General features: G+C 36.9%; 1 long non-coding RNA gene across 2 annotated transcripts in view; it reads right to left on the reverse strand.

Annotated features, from left to right (window-relative positions):
• LOC135268352 (uncharacterized) overlaps window positions 1-14,637 on the reverse strand; it is a 304,458-nt gene extending 289,821 nt beyond the window's left edge. For both annotated transcript variants that reach the window (XR_010336697.1, XR_010336696.1), the window contains exons 1-2: window positions 14,521-14,637; window positions 11,504-14,391 (exon numbers count right to left, since the gene is read on the reverse strand). This is a non-coding gene — a long non-coding RNA (uncharacterized LOC135268352). The remainder of the gene's footprint in view (window positions 1-11,503; window positions 14,392-14,520) is intronic.
• Window positions 14,638-15,546: the final 909 nt, after the last annotated feature.

Here is a 15,546-nt window from a genome sequence, read left to right on the forward strand (position 1 = left end):
AAAGAATAGTCAATTACATGTAATTAATGTATAAATTGCATTGCAAGATTTAAAAAGACATGAAGAAAACGTGTGACTCTTTTGTAAGCTCCAGGAGGCCAGGGCGGTGTCTGCATCTGTTTTGCTCACCACTGAATCCTTGGGTCTTAAAGCATCTGGCATATAGCAGGCTCTCAGTTTTAAGCATTTGGTGAATGTTGAAGGGATTATAAATCTCAGTTTTTAAAAAAGCAAATTGTCTTCTATTTCCAAAAATGAAAATCTGGTTCATGGTTGTTTTCAGGTTTAGATAAAAAATTTAAAATAAACATTTTAATGGCAAATTTGAACTTATGTATTTAGGTTAATACATTCCTTTCTTTCTGTATTATTTCAAAGATTGAAACAGAGCCTCCTTTTACTGAAAGCAAAAGATTTCATTGCAAGATATCAAAATGAAGCCCAATTCCAGTTTTAATACCTATTACCTAGCACACATACTAAACAGCAAGTGCTAAATGTTTTGGAGAAAAAGCTATTAAAATTTTGCCAGCAGGTTTAACAAAAAGGATATTTAAAAGTTTTATATATTTGCTCTGCATTTCCAAATTTCCCAAAATGTTCTTAGAACCCAATTGAGTCTCTCCAAGAATAAGTAGGAAAAATTTAAAGAAAAAATATAGAATTGTGTATATAAACGGAATTGCCAAAGCCAGCCATGTTATTACAAAACACCAAGATAAACTCAGGATGAAAATGACTCTAAAAAGTTGCAAATGAGTATGTTTTGCTGATTTGGAAATACCAAAATCCAACCACCCCCATGTCTTAAGTACTGTAGTTTGCTACACTTTTTTCTAGAAATAGAAACATAGCCACTCTATATTTATGTTCTATTAGTGGCTGAGTTTTGGAAGTCATGCCAAGAGGATTCCAGAAATGAAAAAAAAAAAGATTTTGTGTGAGTCATCTATTATGAGCCTCTTCAAATCTACATCATTACCAAAATATGATCAAAATTGCTATATAAATACCCAAGAATTGGAACAGACGAGAGAAACGGTATCATGTTAGAATTCAATTAGTCCTAATATGGTAAGAAAGCTACATTCATCTTAGAGTCCACAAAAAATTTTTTTGTTGTTTTGGGGAATCTCTTTTTTAATGATAATGTTGACTTGAACAGAACGCTAATGCAGGAGAAGATCTGTGGCAGAGGCTTGTTACCCACTACGGTAACCACAACAGTATGTGATGGCATGCTCCATCCTCCCTGTATTTCAAGGCTTAATTTTAAATGGTCAGTACTTACAGAATACATGAAGACAAGACTGTCAATCATTTGAATCACGATCCTCAAAAGAATGGCTTTCCATTGTCTTTTAACATTATGTTGGACTAATATTCCTCTAGGAGCTCTTTAACCAAATTATAGTCAACACTAGAGTGTTGAATGCAAGTAAATATCTCATTTCCTTGAGTCAATGGCTAAAAATCACTTGAAAAAAAGACATTTAACACTTTTTAAATAATATTTTACTTCTAATTTTGTTTCAAAAATTTTACTGAAGAATCCATTTAGAAAAAGCTATTCTAGAAATTCAAGTAGCGATATTTCATGTCATTTCCATTAACCGGTTGCACTTTGCATATTTCATTTACTTAAAACCTAATGCCACTCCCCCAAAACACACACATATGCACACACCCCAATCTGGAACCTAACAGGAGGTTAGTAAATGTTACATCAGAAGGCACTGGCAATTCCTGCTAGTAGCATGTATTAAAACCAATAGATCGAGGCCTAAAAGTAGGAAAAAGAGTTATTTCTTTAATTGATCATCTGAAATGTATCACTCTAAAACAATTTTTTGAGAGACAAGCACTTAGACACAATTCACCAGCTCATTCTAAGACCATGCAATGTTCATGAAAATGTGGCAGAGTCACATACAAAGGGTGGTTTTGGAATAGAGCATCATAAGATGAAACGACTCGTTAAAACAAAAAGTCCTGAGCACTTAACATGCATGTGAAATTTTGTCATGACCTCTTTTTTACAGATGGTGAATCAAAGCTTAGAAGAGTTAGGTAACGTACCCACGAATCCACTACTTATAAATGGTAGCTTCAGTCCAAACTCAGGCTGTTAGACTCCAGCGCTCCTAAGCTCACATTTTCATACAGTGGCTATTTAATGGAGAGACTAACACACACACACACACACACACACACACACATACACACTCTGTCAACCATTTCTATTCCGTGTTATTTTTATTATTCTAGGATTTCAAAAAATAGCAGATGAAACTGCCTTTTCATTGACACATGCAATTTTTTAGACAAAAGATATCAAAAAAGGTGGAACAGATAAATAAAATATAAAGTACTATATGATTAATATCCCATGTTAAGTAGCCTAGACTTAGAACTACATAGAGATAAGAAAACAGGACCGTGATGTGGACTGAAACTGTTAGAAAAAGATTTCCCAGAGGCAGTAGGCTTGAACTGGATTTTGACATTTGAGTGATAATTGGACAGTCATATTTGGGAATGGAGACTATTCCCATCTGAAAGAAAACCATACAATTAACTGTACAATAAATAAAAATTAGAGTGGATCATGTTAGTTGTATCAAATGTGAAGAGTACATGAAGTTATATAGCATCATAATGAGATAATTAATACCAATTATACTTAAAGATTATCTATTTTGAGTAACACTAACAACTAAGTTAAAGAAGAGTATGTTTGAATACTTTGTGATTTATGCATATAAAATTCAAGAACAGGCAAATGAATAATCAACTACTAAAACAGAAGTCAGGCCAGGCGGGGTGGCTCACATCTGCAACCCCAGCACTTTGGGAGGCCCAGAGGGGTGGATCATTTGAGGTCAGGAGTTCGAGAACAGCCTGGCCAATATGGCAAAACCCTGTCTTTACTAAAAATACAAAAATTAGACAGGCATGGTGCCACATGCCTGTAGTCACTGCTACTCAGGAGACTGAGGAAGGAGGCTTGCTTGAACCTGGGAGGCGGAGATTGCAGTGAGCCGAGATTGCCACTGCACTCCAGCCTGGATGACAGAGAAAAATTCTGTCTCAAAAATAAATAAATAAAATGAAATAAAATAGAAGTCAGACTAGGTGACTACTATCCCAGAGGGTATTGACTGGGAAGGGGCACAGGGAAACCTTCTGAGGTGGCAGAAATATTCTGTCTTGATTCGGGTGGTGATTAGACAGATGCACGTAAAAACTCACTGAGCTCTCCACTTGAGATTTGTTTACTTACAAACTTCCTCTTTGTGGATTGTACCTAATTAAATAAATGAATAAAAATTAGAGTCTGTGGCAGAAAACAGGATTATTTAGTGTAATACACATTTAACATTAGAAAAATCTTTACTGACCACATGGACTACATGGAAAAAAAATGAAAATAAGAATTGGGAAAAATCTCTCAAGGTTCCCAATTCCAACTCTGGCCTTCACAGATAAGGAAACTGGCACCAAGTAGATGCAAAGACTTGCCCTGGGTCAGGTGACATTCAAAGGCTAACATGGATTAACGTGGTTGAAAGCTTATCTATCCTTTGGTCATGCCTCCAAAATATATTTCATGCACCATGTATTTCTAAAAAGAAGCCTGATACACTATTGAATTCTTAGTGATATTTACTTTCCAGTTTCCATATTATTGCTTGCTTTGGTCACACTTATTTTTCCTCCTTATTCTTGACATTTCTAAACTGAATTATTTCAATCTTTCCTTGAAATTGAAATTTGGCAACTGTATTTGTTCTGAGACTTCAAAGAAATTCCCTCCATTCTCGAGGAGACCTTCACCTGAGTCATCTTGTACTTATCACCATTGTTTCATGTGCATAATCTTTGCTCCGGTGCTCTGTGGATGGAGAAAGAAATGATGTCGATATTGATGCAGACAACATTGTTCCAGGTAGATGTGTTCTCCCTGATCCTTTTGCCTCATTTACCTACCACAGATCTCCAGGATAGCTGTTCATGATGGAATTGCCTATCCTCCCTCCAACAATCATCCTCCTGCTATTCTCAACTAGTTCTGAGACTTCAACAATGAAATTTGCCTATGGGAAATGCTAAGTGCTTTTTCTTTGTATGTTTTTCATTCATGTAGCTCTCCAAACAGCATTCACTAAATTATATATATGGGGCACAACAGTCTTTTTTGTAGAGATCTTGACACTACCTGGATACGTTAAGATTTGTTGAAAAACTTTAGGCAAATTCACATGCCATGACATAAGTGAATTGTCTGCATAGCAATCCCTTAGCATATTAATAAACAAATGTAAAATGGCCCAAATACAAATATTCCTGAACTAACTAGATGCAAGGCATGGGTACATTTGTCGTCATCATATTCACAGATGAGAACGATTTAAGTTTGTTTTTGCAAGTCTACTATTTTACCTATAATTAGAGACATAGAAATCTGGTCAAAGCTATTCCAACAATCTTCAGAAGAGTTTATAGTCAAAGGCAACAGATGCCAGAACTTTGTTATTCACTGCCAACATTTCCATGGGCCAATTTGGTTCATATTCCTCTGCGTTGACATAAATATGACAATTTAGATGAAGGCAGATTCAGAGATCTCTGATCCACAGCAGCTGAGAAAAGTCTATCATCACTCTAGATGGGCTGTGCCAGATTTCTTCATGTACCACTTCAGATCCACTTCCACCCTGATCCATCCTGCTCTGTGTTCCAGGGGGGCTGATTTGAAATCGATCTTTTCAAACAGTCCCCTTGCCTTCGGGCTTCCTGTTGGATTGGCCAGTGGAGGCCACCATTAAGACATAGGAGGAAGTAAGGAGATAAAGCCTGAGCATTTTTTTCCCCTGGCTTCTTGGAGGGAGGATCACCTCAGCTTGCTCTGTCCCATGAATGAAGATGATTTTTCGTTAGGTTGCCTTTTCCAGACAATCTGCTCTGTCTCTAGATTCTATCAACACTTCTTTCCCTCGCTCCTTTGTGCCTAGGAATAAGAGTCTCCACTGGTTCCGGGTTCTAGACTTCCCATGTGGTTTCCCTTGCCCACATCTTTTCAACTGATCCCTTTATTATACTTTCTTGAGATTACTCAATTTGAGTGTATCTGTTTTGTGCAGGGACCTTAATGATAATTTAGCTCCAATAAGCCAGTGGAAATAACTTTGGAAAAGTGGCCCATCTGGAAAAATAAATGTTTCATTTTTCTCTCCACCTCCAAGCACGCAGAGTAGTAGAGTATTAAGTGAGCACCAACTGCAACATCAACCAGATTGTCAGTCCCAACCCTCTGCCCAAAGTCTCCTGATAGTAACCACCTAATATAAACCGGAGTGTTTTAGCACCTGATAAAGCAACTGTGACATATTACAAGTTTGTCTGAATTTCTGTTTAAGAGGAAATTGCTTTAAACCATAAACCTCCAAAGTTAAGTAATATATTAGTTGTTTAATCTTCCCTGCATAGTAGGATTTATGGACTAACTCATAATGGGATGATTGATGAGAAAGTGAAAATAAACCCTGCTGATAATTAAACTGTGCTTCTCCTATGTTTTCAATGATACCTGAACAAGATCAATAAAAAACACTTTTCAGTATGACAACTCCAAGGCCACACTGTAGCTATAAAGTGACTAACACCTTCTCCTGAGTCAATCGGTACTTTCCCATCAATGACATTCCAACCCTACTGCATTTTTTTTGCCTGTCAAACAAAGATCACTGAGGCACCCAACTGCTGAGCCGCTGCTGCTCCTCGACAGCATCAATAGAAAGCTGATGGCCACTTCCCTAAACCCTCTTGAGAATCATTCCATGCAAGCCTGAACCCTATAAAAAGTCCCTCCCCGTCCTCTCTTATTGAAATACCCCACAGTCCCTTTTGGAATATGTTTTCCCGTGCTGTGGCAAGCTAAATAAGCCTCACTTTTTTGATATGGCATTATTATGGAACCATCGAGAATTGAATCCAGGAACAGATGCTCCAGTCTTACTCCCTTGGCCTCTTTACCATTATTGTGCAACTCTTGTGAAATGTGCTTTCACTCACACAAGCCAGTACACATTTGCCTGTTTACACAAATGGCTGAGAACTTACATGGTCCTGGAGGGTAGCCCTTAACAATAACTGCAGGAAGCAGAATTATAACCGCTTCATCTCCTTCACTCCGATCAAGACAACTCCGAGGTGTGACCTATACTTTTTCTTTTCAGAGCTTCCCTGTGAGACTGAGCCAAAGTTACCCTCTGTAGAACTTTTCTTGTTAACACTTCTATCTGTCTGCTTCCTTTTCCCTACTAGTCCAGTTTTCTCATTTCCCAGTTGGTTTTTCCAGGGAATGCTTCTTAACACTTTTCCATGAATTCTTCTCTGATAAGTTGCTTCTGAAGAACCCAAATTATGAGAAATGATAACACAACTTAAAAGGCAAATCAGTACAATGAAGGCTCCTGTGGGAAGTAATCATCTCAACTAAGATTTAAAGAAGGTGTAGGATTTAGACAGGTGGAGATGTAAAGAGTGGCACAAAAGTCCAAGGAGATAACAACAACAAAAATGATACAGAAAGTAGTTTGCTATGTGCCGAGGCCCAGAAGCTGTTGCAATAAAACTGGAGCACCCAGTACGGATCATGAGTGTTCAGTTAGTAGCATATCATGGAAGGCTTTTTGTGTCACCCTAAGGATTTGAACTTTACCTTATGACTGAGAGAAAAATAATGAGATTTACATTTCAGATCCGCCATTCTGGTAGCTGTGTGGAGGATGGATCTCGTTAGACATCTACTGCAAATATGCAAAAAAAGATAATGCATGGAAGTTGGACATAGACTGGAAGACGCAGATTCAAGAAATAAAAAGTAAAATTATCAGGTCTTAATGGATGTGGAGGCTGAAGGCAAGGAGGGACCCACAGATAACTCTAACTTAAGGAATAGATGCATGGTGATAACATAGAATCTACAGAGACAGGAATATGTTGAGTGGTACCATGAAGGTTTTAATTTGACATGCACTAAACTTGAACAGCCCATGAAACTCACTGAAAGAAATAATACAACCAGCAGTTGGAATGAAGAATGTGAGTGTCAGGGAAAATATCTGAAAGGAGATATAGGTGGTAATGAAGATTCCGAGAGTAGATGAGATCACTCTGGTGTGTTTAGTGAGAAGAGCAGTGGTGTAAGGAAGGGATCCTGGAAATCCCCCATGTTTAATGTTCTGGGAGAGGAACAGGACTCTAAAGGAGATGGACCAGCAGAGTCTAAGAGGCTTGAGGAAAAAAAACAGGGACACATCTTCTTTCCAATCACCAGACTGTCTTTTGTCCTCCTAATACATTACCCATACATTTATGGGACATTGACTCAGAATAATGGCCAAGTTTCTTTTACATTTTTATACCTGAAATTTTCTCATGGCCTGCATACTCACTGTCCGCTATATTGGACAAAATGTCCTGTTCTCAAAGTCTAACTAGGTCAACAAACTGAGTGGACTGCTCAATTGTTTCTATATAGGTGGATCCTATTCCCTGAGAGAATAGGCAGTGTCACTTACATACTAACATCCATGAACCAAATTAATCCAACTCCTAACATTTTCATACCTGGCTGTGAAGGCCCAGCTTTCCCTTTATCATCCCTTTAAAGCAAAGTGGGGACCAATTCTGTCAGAGACCCATGTGTCCCGGGAAGGCTCAGAAACTGCCTTCCTTCCTAGCCATCACCAAGTTAGTTACTTGTCAAATTGCATCATAACAGAAATACATTGGGAGTCTGGAGAAATAAAGAGAAACATAGGGCAATACTAGAGTGATTCTGATTCCATAGAATTTTAAAATATAAATTAAAACAATGCTGCCACTGAACTAAGTAACTGTACACAACAGAGTTATTCTTTATTAAGGCCTTGCTCAAAACAAATATTTTCTCATTTAATATTCAAAATGATGCTTTGAATAGCAATTTATATAATCCCATTAAAAAAAATAAGCAACTGAGGTAACTAGGAACCCAATGCCAGACAATCCAACGATCCCACGACTGAGTCGTATTAGTTTGTTTTTGCATTGCTATAAAGAAATATCTGAGACTGGTATTCCTTTTAAAAGATGGATCTAGTTTTGTTTTTCATACTGCTAGAACAAGCATATCCTTATGTCTCAGCATAGTTATTTCTGTGCTAGAACTTATTAAAGTGCAAAAATTTAAAAAATAGATATGAAAACTTTGAATATATGATGTGTGCCAAGTCAAAGCAAAAAATGGCTATTTCATTGAGAAAGTAGTGTAAGTTTAAAGTTAATATTGACCAGGAAATTTCAACTATAAACTTCAATGATATCCTGATGAAAAAAAAAATTTATAATGTCAACTGTACACCAAAAAGGTGTTTAATAAAAGGTTGTCAGGATAATAAAGAAGAAAATTTGTTGAATACATTAAAAAGGTGATTGGATATTTATTAAGCAATTAGTCACGAACTTCAAATGAGCCAATGACCAAAGAAAGAGGCACCAGCACACTCACTGCCCCACCAGACCAAACAGGGGGACGTTATGCTCTTTGTAGACTAAAGTTCCTGTTTTAAGAGTGAGCTCTTGTGCTTCCAGTGTCCATATGTAAACTACAAGCCTCCCTTAAGCAAGTGGAAACCTTGCGTATAAAGGGCAATCACCCATTTATACTCCTGGAAGATCCATCTTGTAAGAACATATTCTACACTCTTGCCACTCTGGAGAGACTTTTGTTCTCATAAAATTTGAGAATGCACTTTTTACAATCGAGAGTCAAGTCCTCCTGTGAAAACAGTGACTTTTTAAGAAACACATCAGCAGTGTGTTGCTTGTCTCCTGCCAGTGCTGACCCTTCTGGGTTTAGGATGACCATTTTCCGAGAATAGAAAATTTGGGCTAAATAAAAAATACTCTTTGAAATTGCTTTATTGCTATGTTGGTTTTTCTTTGTAATTATGGTTGAGTTATTCCATAAAATTTGCTGCTACAACAGTCTCATAATGGCAGTACAGTCCAACCAATTTGTTTTTCACTGGAGAAGATGGTAAATGGGCGACGGAATCTAAAACTTGTTTTGCTGGAGATGCTGGTTAGGTTTTCCAGAAGCTGTTGGTTGGGTTTTCCATAAGAATTGGACAAGAAGCAAGGATGAATTTGAGGTACCCTAGAAATAGCATGAGAAAAATGCCTTTTTTGCCATATTTCCATCTTAAATAATGAGCAGAACCATGCGTTGAAAGGTAACCGTTTGTGTTGGACTCAAGCAGTGAAGGAGGGAAAAAGAAAAAAGAAAAAAAAAACATGGAAAGACCAGAACAAAAGTAGGCAGAGTGCCTGGAAATAAATATGAATATACATATAATTTTAAAATTGTAAAACTATAGACTTGAAGAAATAGAGCGCTCAAACTCTGAAGACAGAAGTCAACTGGCATAATTTGGCCTTGCAAAGTGATATTGCAGAAAGTGTGGATCCATTAGTACTTAATTTGAATGAGAATTATAATATTTTAGAAATTTGGATTCTGTCTATTGTTATAAAGGCTTTTGTTCCATTCATGGAAAATATTTTATACATTGAAACTTAAAATTTGCTTTACTTTGTCACAAATAATATCTTAATTTTGCCTGCATATTTATATATTTTCCTCTATTCTAATTTCCCTCTGTCTTTTTAAAAAGTGAGATAATGGGCTTAATAAAGTGTCCAGTTCATGCAAGTCCTAAATAAATGTTAATTCACTTTCATTCTCCAAATTTCCTTTGCTTCAACCTCTGAAATTCAAGTTCATAGTTATAAAGAGAGTGTAGTATTAATGAACATTTGACACAGAATCAAGTGCCACTGTGTCTAAAATGAGTTATAAAAATGTTATCCACACCCTCTCTGAAATTTGTATTCTGTCTATTATTATAAAGGCTTTTATTCCATTCACAGACAATGCTTTACACATGAATGAAAAAGTAATAAAAATGGCTTGACTTATGCATAAATATAGCACTTGCTGTAAATAATGGAAGAAATAATATGTAGACCAAAACTCCGCCTTCTGAAATAAAGTGCAATCAAATGCAATATTAGAGATAATCGTAGCTATCAAAGGAAGGATACCAGAAAATTGTAGGTACAAAAAAGAATTCTCTTTTGTTATTTTTGACACATTATTTGAGTGAACTTGGGAAATCTATTTAACCCTCTGAGGCTCAGAGTCTACATGTATAAAATGAGAATAATAATGTTCATTGATCAGGGTTGTGATAAAGATTAAATAACTCATGAATGAGGAATCATGTTATTCAACACTAAAACTACATGTCAGTAGTGTTTGAAGTGAGATCTTGCACCAGCAGTTTCAGCAACATGTTATTAGAAACGCAACTTCTTAGGTCCCACCCCCAGACCTACTGAATTAGAAACTGGGGATGGGGCCCAGCAATCTGTTTGAAAAAGCCCTCCAAGTGTAAGAACTATTGCTTTTCCAAAAATATTTATCTTGTCATTTTTATCATGATGAATCCATATGTGGGGAAATAATAATAACAGTTCAATTATAAAAATATAAAATATATGTAGATTTTTATCATTTAATAAATGTAAGAACTAATACATTGAATTTACCTGATTTTATACAATTTTTGAAAATCAATTATAAAATTATACACACACATGTAGAATTTACTCATTGATTTCATTTATAAATTTGGAGATGCAGACCTATTAAACAATAGAAAATTCTTCAATGGACCAGGTTGAAAACAACCCTTTATCCAGTGTCAGAGCCTGCTGGGCACTAAAATTGCTTATTGTGTAGGTATCACCTGGAACATGAAAACCTGTCTAGTTGGCATTTTTTTGTGCTGCAATTTCCAAATTTTAGATTCCCTCTTCTTTGACAGTCTCAATTTCTTTCAGCTAATATGATTTTCTCTTGCCCTTAATGATCTCTATGTTTTACTCGTTTTTTAAATAAAATAGGTTGTATTTTTTAGAGCAGTTTTAGGTTTACAGAAAAATCAAGTAGAAAGTACAGAGTTCCCCCATGCCCCCTACTCCCACACATACACAGCCTCCCCTGCTATCAACATCCTGCACCAGATTGGTACATTTATTATCCCTGACAACCCTACATTAGCCCTTCAGCACCCAAAGTCCATAGTTTCCATTAGGGTTCACTCTGGTGCTGTACATTCTACGAGTTTGCCAAATATACAGTTGACCCTTGAACAACAATGAGCTAGGGGTACTGGGCCCCTGCACAGTGAAGAATCCATGTGTAATTTTGATTCTCAAAAACTTAACTACTAATAGTCTACCGTTGACCCAAAGCCTCACCAATAATACAAATGATCAACCCATATTTTGAATGTTATATGTATTATATACTGTATTCTTACAATAAAGTAAGCTAAAGAAAAGAAAATATTATTTAGAAAAATTATAAGAAAGAAAATATACTTACTATTCATTTAGTGAAAGTGGATCGTCATAAAGGTCTTCATCCTCGTTGCCTCCACACTGAGTAAGCTGAGGAGGAGGAAGAGGAGTACAAAAGAGGTGCAGGGGTAGAAGACGGGGAGGAAGTGAAAGGGGAACAGTAGAGGCAGGTATACATGGTGTCACTTTATGAAAACATATAATTTCCCTCTGACATTTTTCTAAAAATGTTTCAGTATGGCACCAATCCTTCTACCATTTGTTTTGATTTAGTGCCAGAAGGGTCTGTGCTGTAAAAGATGCCCAAGGCAGTTTTGAGCAATCATAACCCTTCTGCCAGATTGTCTAATGTCAATTTGTTTTATAGTGCTGCTTCTTTTTTTTAATGTCTTCTCCCCATCATCTGCACTGGTTTCATCATGGGATGAATACTGTTCACTCCTCTGATGTGGTGTCTATTCACTCTTGAACTTCTCCAAGATTCATATCTTGAAACTCTTCACCCCACCCTCTAACCTCTTTTGCCACATCCACAATCTCTTTCATGATTTCCTTTATTGGCTCTGTTATAAATCCTGTGAAGTCATGCACAACATCTGGACACAGTTTCTTCCAGCAGGAATTTATTGTTTGGGACTTGACAGCATTTATGGCTTTTTCTACAACAACAATGGCAACTTCAATGGTGTAATCCTTTCATACTTTCATTATATTCTCTCTCTTGGGGTTCTCCTCGATAGCGCTGGCAATCCTTTGCATAGAGGATCATGTGTAATGAGCTTCAGAGATCTTTATGACCTCCTGATCTAGAGGTGAAATTATACACATTTGGGAGCAAGTAGATCACTTCGATGACTTCAGTTTTGAGCTCATGTGGTTCTAAATGTCCAGGGGCATTGTCCAAAATCAAAAGAACTTTAACAAGCAGTCTCTTACTGGCAAGGTACTTTCTGACTTCAGGGAGAAAACCAATCCATAAAAAGAGTTCTCATTGTCCAGGCCTTTTAAAGGTACAATGGAAGGACTGGAGACTGGTGTTTATCTTTTCCCTCTGAGGCTCATGATTTACTAGCTTTATAGATAAGAGTAATCCTGATTATAAACACAACTGCATTTGCTTAAAAGAGTGGAGTTAGCCTATCCCATTCTGTCCTAAATCCTGGTGTTCGCTTCTTTTCCTTAGTAATAAATGTCCTTCTTGGCATTTATTTTTCCAGAATAGGACAAGGCTGTCTTTATTAGGAACATGTTCAGGCAGCTATCCTTCCTGTTTCATAATTCTCTTAATGGTATCTGAAAATTCTGCTGCCTCTTAGTTAGAAGAAGCTGCTGCTTCTGTTTTCTTAACGTTTTTAAAGCTGCCTTTTTCTAAAATTGTCAAACCATCCTTCACTGGCATTAAATTATCCAGCTTTAGATATTTCCTCTTCCTTTTGCTTTAAGTTGTCATATAATGACTTCACTTTTTCATATCATATTAGGGTCTCTAGGTATGCCTTTCTTTCCTGCACCCACATAATAGCTGCATTTTGAATATGAGATAAAAAGGTATTCTGCAAAAAGTACAAGATTTTTGTGCGTGATGGCCCAGTGCAGCAATGGCTTCACAAATTTTCTTTTCTTTTTTTACAGTGGTCCTTAAGCTGGACTCATTTATCTTGAAATGGTAGGCAAACGCAGCTGCAGACCTCAATCTACAGTACATATCAAGCAGTTCAACTGTTTATTGTAATGTCATGGCTTTGCTTCTTGAGAGCACTTTCAGAATTACTACTGGCACTTTCTATGGGTCCCATGGTTCTAGTTGCCTGCGCTTTTGATGTCCTAGTAGTAAATTCCTTGCTTAGACCAATGTTTAGAAGAGTTTATTCTTAGTGTCCTTCTAGTATTTTCATAGTTTCATGTCTTACAATTAAATATGTAATCTACCTTGAGTCAATCCTTGTGTATATGGTGAAAAATATGAGTCTAGGTTCATTCTTTTTTTTGCATATGGTGATTCAGTTTTTCGTTCCCAGCAGTTTATTGAAAAGGGTGCCCTTTCCTCAGTGTATGTTTTTGTTGGCTTTGTCAAAGATGAGTTGGCTGTAAATGTGTGACTTGATTTCTGGATTCTCTCTTCTATTTCATTGATCTATGTGTCTATTGTTATAATATCATGCTGTTTTGATTATTGTAGCCTTGTAGTATAATTTGAACTGAAGCAGTGTGAGGTGTCCAGCTTTTCTTTTTGGGGGTGGGGGGCTTCCTTATGAATTTTAGGATTGTTTTTCTAATTCTGTGAAAAAATGGCATTGATATTTTGATAGGAATTGCATTGAATCCATGAATTACTTTGGGAAGTATAATGGTTTTTATGTTTTATTCTTCCAATCCATAAGCATGGAATGTTTTTTCATTTGCCTCTGTCAACTACAATTTCTTTCTTCAGTGTTTTGTAGTTTTCCTTGTAGAGATACACCTCCTTGGTTAAATATATTTCTAGGTATTTAAATTTTTTGTAGCATTATAAGTGGGATTGGTTTCTTGGTTTGGTTGTCAGCTAGATCATTATTAGTGTATAGAAATGCTAATGATTTTTGTACACTGATTTTATATCCTGAAATTCTACCAATTTATCATATCTAAAAGTCTTTTGGTGGAGTCTTTATATTTTTCTAGATAAAAGATCAGATTATCAGAGAACAGGAATAATTGGATTTTGAGAGTTCTGACCTGCTTGAAGAGTACCAGATTGCACACCTTCCTTTGAATGGAATGCCTCTTATGATCCTTGGAGAGGGAATTTAAAAAGCCATTGTAGCTGAGTTCCCCTTCACCTGTGAAGATGCTCTCTCCACCATGAGAATCCAATCCACAGCAGTCTCTTTCAAGCATTTCACCAACCCTGGATGTTGAATTGGCACCTGTTTACTATGACATAGATATTTAAATCTTTTAGTTCTTTATAGTTTGTGTGTGTGTTTGTGTTAATAAAGCATTCTTTGTTTAATAGAACACATAAAAACAGTTAAAAGTTGGTGGGGACGTGGTGATACGCACCTGTAGTCCCAGCTACTCAGGAGGCTGAAGCAGAAGAATTACTTGAACCCAGGACATGGACGTTGCAGTGAACAGAGATTGCACCACTGCACTCCAGCCCAGGTAACAGTGCAAGACTCTGTCTAAAAAAAAAAAAAAAAAAAAAAAAGTAAAAGGAAGGAATTTAGGGAGGGTCAGGGAAGGGAGGGGACTAGGGAAGTGCACACACAGGCCCACACAGACACATGCACCCACACATGCATAGAAGAAAAGGATTGAGATAGGGATAGGGTGCGCAGCTAGACAGAATAGGACCCCCATATCTCCTCCCAAAACAGCCTCTCCTCCTCCCTTATATCCCCTTTCTCCTCTCCTCCTGCACACTAGAAACATAGTGTGTTTCTATTTTATGGCCAAACTGTTTTGAATTTTGTTGTCTGGCACTCAATGCCTTGCCCTTATCCTTACCAGGATCATGGTTCCATTCCTCTTGCCCCTGGTCCTCTCTGATCTTCTCTCTGGTTTCTTCATGTAGTTGGATCTTTCCTCTGTAGTCTTCCCTTGACCCATTTCCAGCCTCATGGCCCCATCCCACTCTTACTCTCTGTGGCAGTTTCGTATTTTCTCAGATGAATTTGCTCATTAAACATTTTGTTGTTGTTTCCTTAAGAGTCAGGACTGCTGTGCTCCCAGGTGCAGATGGGTGGCCACCCAGCGCGGGTCCTGTGCCTCATGAATACGGTTCTGCCTGAGGGGCTGCTGAACACTAAGGAGTATGAGGAGATCACGGAGGCTGTGCAAGATGGGTGTAGCAAGTACAAAATTACTACAGTTAATTTTATACAGTTATAATTTAATACTTCATCTTTACTTCTGTTATCTCTTAACTGAGAATGGCACCATGTATGCTCTATAAGTGTTTGTATGTATAAGTTTTGATGAATTTTAACTTTTTATAATATATTTGTATATATTTAATGATTATAAATGATAAAATAGACTATAATCTACATATATATTTTATACCTTCATAAAATAACTTTTTCT

Source organism: Aotus nancymaae, unplaced genomic scaffold (assembly GCF_030222135.1).
Source record: "Aotus nancymaae isolate 86718 unplaced genomic scaffold, 86718_ANA_hifiasm-v0.15.2.pri h1tg000040l, whole genome shotgun sequence".
NCBI classification, from domain to species: Eukaryota; Metazoa; Chordata; class Mammalia; order Primates; family Aotidae; genus Aotus; species Aotus nancymaae.